The following is a 6,078-nucleotide window of genomic DNA, read 5'->3' as shown; positions in this document are numbered from 1 at the left end:
ACCATCTCCTCAGGTGAGTCCCCCTGCAGCCCCCTCCCAGTCTTCTCTGTCCAGGCACCAGGCCAGGTCTCTGGGGTCTGCAGCTGGTCTAGGTCTGGCCTGAGGCCACACCAGCTGCCATCCCTGGGATCTCTGCCATGGGCTGCATGCCAGAGCCCTGCTGTCACTTAGCCCTGGGGCCAGCTAGAGCCCCCAAGGACAGTCAGGGACCCCGCTGGGCTTCAGCCCCATCAGGGACCCTCCACAGATGGCAAGCAGGCCAAGGGCAGGGATGGGAAGGAGAAGTTGTGGGCAGAGCTGGGGCCAGGGCTGGGAACATCACCCCTCCCAGCCTGGGTCTCAGCCTGGTGATCTGTGTGACTGGGGACAGGGACACCGGCTGCCTCTGCTCTGTGCTTGGGCTATGTGAGCCATTCGAGTGTCCTGCATGGGGACGGGTTTGTGTCTGGGCAGGAACAGGGACTGTGTCCCTGTGTGATGCTTTTGATCTCTGGGGCCAAGGGCTCAGGGTCACCATCTCTTCAGGTAAGATGGCTTTCTTTCTGCCTCCTTGCTCTGAATCCAGCGTCCTCTGTCCTGGAGCTGGGAGATAATGTCCAGTGGCTCCTTGGTCTGTGCAGGGCCACGTTCAGCAGAAGGCCTTTCTTTGGGAATCAGGACTCTGCTCCTGGGACAAAGGGTGGGCAGAGTCATGCTTGTGCTGGGGACAGAATGACCTTGGGACACGGGGCTGGCTGCCACAGCTGGCCCAGGACAGTCGGAGAGTAGGGTTTTTGTGCACCCCTTAACGGGGCCTCCCACAACGTGACTACTTTGAGTACTGGGGCCAGGGAGTCCTGGTCACCGTCTCCTCAGGTGAGTCCTCACAACCTCTCTCCTGCTTTAACTCTGAGGGGTTTTGCTGCATTTTTGGGGGAAAACAAGTGTGCTGGGTCTCCTGCCAAGAAAGCCCTGGAGCAGCCTGGGGGGCTCAGGAGGACGCCCTGAGGCGACAGCGGCCACACAGACAAGGGGCAAGGGCTCCAGACGCTCCCTCCTCCTGAGCCCAGTAGCAGGGGTCTCTCTGTGGTCAGGGCCACCCTGGGCCTCTGGGGTCCCTTAGCCCAACAACCCCCCGGGCCCTCCACGGGCTCCGTCTGAGAGGGTCCCAGGGACTTAGCGGGTGCCAGTTCTTGCCTGAGGTCCTAGCATTGTTGTCACAATGTGACAACTGGTTCGATGTCTGGGGCCCGGGAGTCCTGGTCACCGTCTCCTCAGGTGAGTCCTCACCACCCCCTCTCCGAGTCCACTTAGGGAGACTCGGCTTGCCGGGGTCTCAGGGTCAGAGTCCTGGAGGCACTTTGGAGGTCAAGAAAGAAAGCCAGGGAGAGGGTCCCTTCGAATGGGAACCCAGCGTCTCCTCCCCAAGTCCAGCCACAGATGTCGGCAGCTGGGGGTTCCTTTGGCTGGTCTGGGGTGACCACTCTGCTTCATTTGGAGCATTCTCAGGGGCTGTGGTGACGATTGTGTGGTAGGGCTCTGTCCCACTCCAAGGCACCCGCTCTCTGGGACGGGTGCCCGCCGGGGTGTTTGGACTCCTGGGGGTGACTTGTCAGCCGTCTGCTTGCAGTTGGATGTCCTAGGCCGACAGCGGTCTGGCTTCTGAGGGGTCAGGCCAGAATGTGGGGTATGTGGGAGGCCAGCGGAGGGTTCCATGAGAAGGGCAGGACAGGGACACGGACAGTCGGCTTCCATGTGACGCCTGGAGACAGAAGGTCTCTGGGTGGCTGGGAACAATGCGAGCCGGGCGCCCAGGGTTTTTGTGGGGTGAGGATGGACATTCTGCCATTGTGATTACTACGGTTTGGATGCCTGGGGCCAAGGGGTCGTCGTCACCGTCTCCTCAGGTAAGAATGGCCACTCTAGGGCCTTTGTTTTCTGCTATTGCCTGTGGGGTTTTCTGAGCATTTCAGGCTGGTCCTCGGGACATGTTCCAAGGGGACCTGGGCGGACTGGCCAGGAGGGGACGGGCACTGGGGTGCCTTGGGGATCTGGGAGCCTCTGGATTTTCCGATGCCTTTGGAAAATGGGACTTAGGTTGGATGTGTCTGATGGAGTAACTGAGCCTGGGGGCTTGGGGAGCCACATTTGGACGAGATGCCAGAGCAAACCAGGGGTCTTAGTGATGGCTGAGGAATGTGTCTCAGGTGCAGTGTCTGTAGGACTGCAAGATCGCTGCACACACAGCGAATCATGAAACATTTTCTTTAGAATTATGAGGTGCGCTGTGTGCCAACCTGCATCTTAAATTCTTTGTTGGCTGGAAAGAGAACTGTCAGAGTGGGTGAATCCAGCCAGGACGGATGCGTAGCCTTGGTCTTGATGAGAGCAGGGTCGGGGCACGGGTAGTCCAGAATGGGTGGCTGCTGTCCTGACAGAGGCTTAGGGAGGCCCCAGGAGCTCAGTGCCCTGGAGTTGGTTTCCAAGAGAAAAGGATTGTTCATCTTAAGAGTCGTGCTTATTAAATGTTAAAAGACAGGATATGTTTGAAGTGGCTCCAGAGAAAAATGGTTAAGACAATTATGACTTAAAAATGTGAAAGATTTTGAAGTATATTAATTTTTTTAACTGTCCAAGTATTTGAAATTCTTATCATTTGATTAACACCCATGAGTGGTATGTCTCTGGAGTTAGGGCCAAAGTAAGTTTAGCTAAGAAATACTGGCACAGTGCTGTCGGCTCTGATGCAGGACTGAGTTTTGAGCATCATAAATCAAGTTTATTTTTTTAATTAATTGAGTGAAGCTGGGAGCGGATGATGAGTTAGAGTCAAGATGGCTGCATGGGGGTCTTGGGCACCCACAGCAGGTGGCAGGAAGCAGGTCACCGCAAGAGTCTATTTTAGGAAGCAAAAAAACATAATTGGTAAATTTATCACTTCTGGTTGTGAAGAGGTGGTTTCGCCTGGGCCCAGATCTGAAAGTGCTCTACTGAGCAAAACAACACCTGGACGATTTGCGTTTCTAAAATAAGGCGAGGCTGACCGAAACTGGAAAGGCTCTTTTTTTTTAACTATCCGAATTTCATTTCCAATCTTAGCTTATCAACTGCTAGTTTGTGCAAACAGGTTATCAACTTCTAAACTGCATTCATTTTTACAGTAAGATGTTTAAGAAATTAAACAGTCTTAGGGAGAGTTTATGACTGCATTCAAAAAACTTTTAAAATTAGTCTGTTATCCCTTCATGTGATAATTAATCTCAAACACGTTTTCAATACCTCAGAGCATTATTTTTATAATAACTATGTTCACAATCTTTTTCGGTTAACTCGTTTTCTCTGTGATTAAGGAGAAACACTTTGATATTCTGATAGAGTGGCCTTCATTTTAGTTGTTTTTCAAGACCACTTTTCAACTGCTCACTTTAGGGTAAGTTTTAGGTAAAATATGCATCATTATCCTGAATTATTTCAGTTCAACATGTTAGTTTGTGGCTTAAGAGAAAACACAGTCAGATAGTGCTGAAGACAGGACTGTGGAGACACCTTAGAAGGACGGGTTCTGTTCGGAATCACCGATTCGGCTTCAGCCAGACTGGCCTAGCGGAGGCTCTGGGAGGCTGCCTGCCAGGCCCGGGCTGGGCTTTGGGTCTCCCCGGACTACCCAGAGCTGGGATGAGTGGCTTCTGCCACCAGGCCAACTGGCTGCTCAGGACCCAGCCCTTGTTAATGGACTTGGAGGAACGATTCCATGCCAAAGCCTTGCAGGGCTCGCAGTGACTACACACCCGACATGGTAAGAGACAGGCAGCCGCCGCTGCTGCATTCGCTTCTCTTAAACCTTTGTATTTGATGTCTTATTTGCACTAGAAGGGGAATTGGTCTTTGCTTGATGAAGAGCAGGAGACTCATATGTGTGAGTCTTTTGACTGACCATTGTCTGGGTCACTCCCATTTAACTTTCCCTAAAGCCCATTTGACGGAGAGGTCACCCGAGCTCTTTCGCAACCTCTGAATTCGGATGGCATGAGTCATGATGCTTCAACCCCACTGGCATCGCCCTTGTCTAAATCATTGACTTAGGTCATCGCGCCCTTGAAAGTAGCCCATGCCTTCCAAAGCGATTTGCGGTAAATGGCAGAATTTTAAGTGGCAAATTCAGATAAAATGCATTTCTTGGTTGTTTCCAATGATGACTGTTATCTAGAGGGAATTTAAAGGCAGGGGTTTATTTCAGACTCAGAAGGGAGGAGATGCTCCGAGAAGGTGGAGGCTTTGAGCATTTCAGTACCCTCCTCTCGGTGCAGAAGCTATGCTGCCGATTCTAGAGCAAGGGGAGCTCCTCATTTTTATCACAGTACAGGCTCCTAAATTCTCGGTCTAATTCTGAAGATGTTCTAGTAACTTTAAAGCAGCAAAGAAATATTCCACCCAGGTAGTGGAGGGTGGTAATGATTGGTACTGCTTTGGCAGGACTGCAGGAAACTGGGGTATCAAGTAGAGGGAGACAAAAGATGAAAGTCGGCCTGTGCAGGAACCTAGCAATGAGACGGCCTTAGCTGAGACAAGCAGGTCTGGTGGGCTGACCGTTTCCAGCCATGACAACTCCATCCAGCTTTCAGAAATGGCCTTGGATGGGCAAAACTGACCTAAGCTGACCTAGACTAAACAAGGCTGAACTGGGCTGAGCTGAGCTGGGTTGAGCTGAGCTAAGTTGCTGGGCTAAGTTGCACTAGCTGAGCTGAGCTGGGCTGGGCTGCACTAAGCTGGGCTGAGCCGGGCAGGGCTGAGCTGTGCTGAACTGGGCTGAGCTATGCTATGCTGGGCTGACCTGGGCTGAGTTATGCTTTGCTGGGCTGGGCTGGGCTGGGCTAGGCTGGGCTGAGCTGGGCTGAGCTGGGCTGAGCTGGGCTGAGCTGAGCAAGGCTAGGCTGAGCTGCGCTGGGCTGGACTGAGCTGAGCAAGGCTAGACTGAGCTAAGCAAGGCCAGGCTGAGCTGGGCTAGGCTGAGCTGGGCTGGGCTGGGCTGGGCTGGGCTGAGCTGAGCTGAACCAGGCTGAGCCAAGCTAGGCTGAGCCGAGCTGAGTTGAGCTTAGCTGGGCTGAGCTAACCGGGGCAGGGGCTGAGCTGGGCTGAGCTAACCTGGACTAGGGCTGAGCTAACCTGGGCTGGGGCTGAGCTAACCTGGGCTGGGCTGAGCTGAGCTGAGCTGAGCTAGGTTGGGCTGGGCTGAGCAGGCTGTGTTGGGCTGACCCAAGCTGGGCTGAGGTCATCAGAGCTGAGCCGAGCTGAGTTTAGCTGGGCTGAGCTAACCAGGGCTGGGCTGAGCTGGGCTGAGCTGAGCAGAGCTAAGCCTGCTAGAGAACTAAGAGCTAAGCTATGCTGGGCTGACCTGGGCTGAGCTATGCTTTGCTGGGCTGGGTTGGGCTGAGCTGGGCTGAGCTGGGCTGAGCTGGGCTGAGGTGAGCTGAGTTGAGCAAGGCTAGGCTAAGCTGAGCTGAGATGAGCTGAGCGGAGCTGAGCTGGGCTGAGCTGGGCTGGGCCGGGCTGAGCTGGGCTGGGCCGGGCTGAACTGGGCTGAGCCAAGCTGAACCCGGCTGAGCCGAGCTGAACCGGATTGAGGGTGCTGTGTTGGGCTGAGCCAAGCCAGGCTGAGCTGAGCTGAGTTGAGCTTAGCTGGGCTGAGCTCACCTGGGTAGGGATGAGCTGGGCTGAGCTAACCTGGGCTGGGCTGATCTGAGCTGGGCTGGGCTGGGCTGAGCTAAGCTGAGCTAAGCTGAGCTAGGGTGAGCTGGGCTTCGCTGGGGTCAGTCAGGTTGGATTGGGCTGAGTTGAGCTGACCTCAACTGAGCTGACCTAGGCTGAGCTGAACTGAGCTGAAGTGGGATGTGCGGGGCTGAGCTGGGATGAGCTGGGCTGGGCTGGGCTGGGCTGAGCTGATTTGAGCTGGGCTGAGCGGACCTGGGCTAAGCTTGGTCAAGCTGAGCTGAACCAGGATGAACTGGGCTGGGCGGTACGGGCTGGGCTGACCTGGACCAGGCTGGGCCAGGTTGAGCTGGGCTGAGCCGAGCTGGGCTGAGCTGAGCTGGGATGATTTGG

The 6,078-nt window shown here is 54.6% G+C and overlaps 2 gene segments (V, D, J or C); both read left to right on the top strand.

The window, feature by feature from the left end:
* Positions 1-803: 803 nt before the first annotated feature.
* LOC105537150 overlaps positions 804-6,078 on the top strand; it is a 12,076-nt gene continuing 6,801 nt past the window's right edge. Inside the window, exon 1 of the C gene segment in view lies at positions 804-855.
* The window catches only part of LOC105537151, a 25,901-nt gene continuing 20,847 nt past the window's right edge, over positions 1,025-6,078 (top strand). The window contains exon 1 of the C gene segment in view: positions 1,025-1,257.

Source organism: Mandrillus leucophaeus, unplaced genomic scaffold (assembly GCF_000951045.1).
Source record: "Mandrillus leucophaeus isolate KB7577 unplaced genomic scaffold, Mleu.le_1.0 Scaffold1693, whole genome shotgun sequence".
NCBI classification, from domain to species: Eukaryota; Metazoa; Chordata; class Mammalia; order Primates; family Cercopithecidae; genus Mandrillus; species Mandrillus leucophaeus.
Note: the sequence above shows the minus strand (reverse complement) of the source record. Positions and strands in the feature narration are given on the sequence as shown.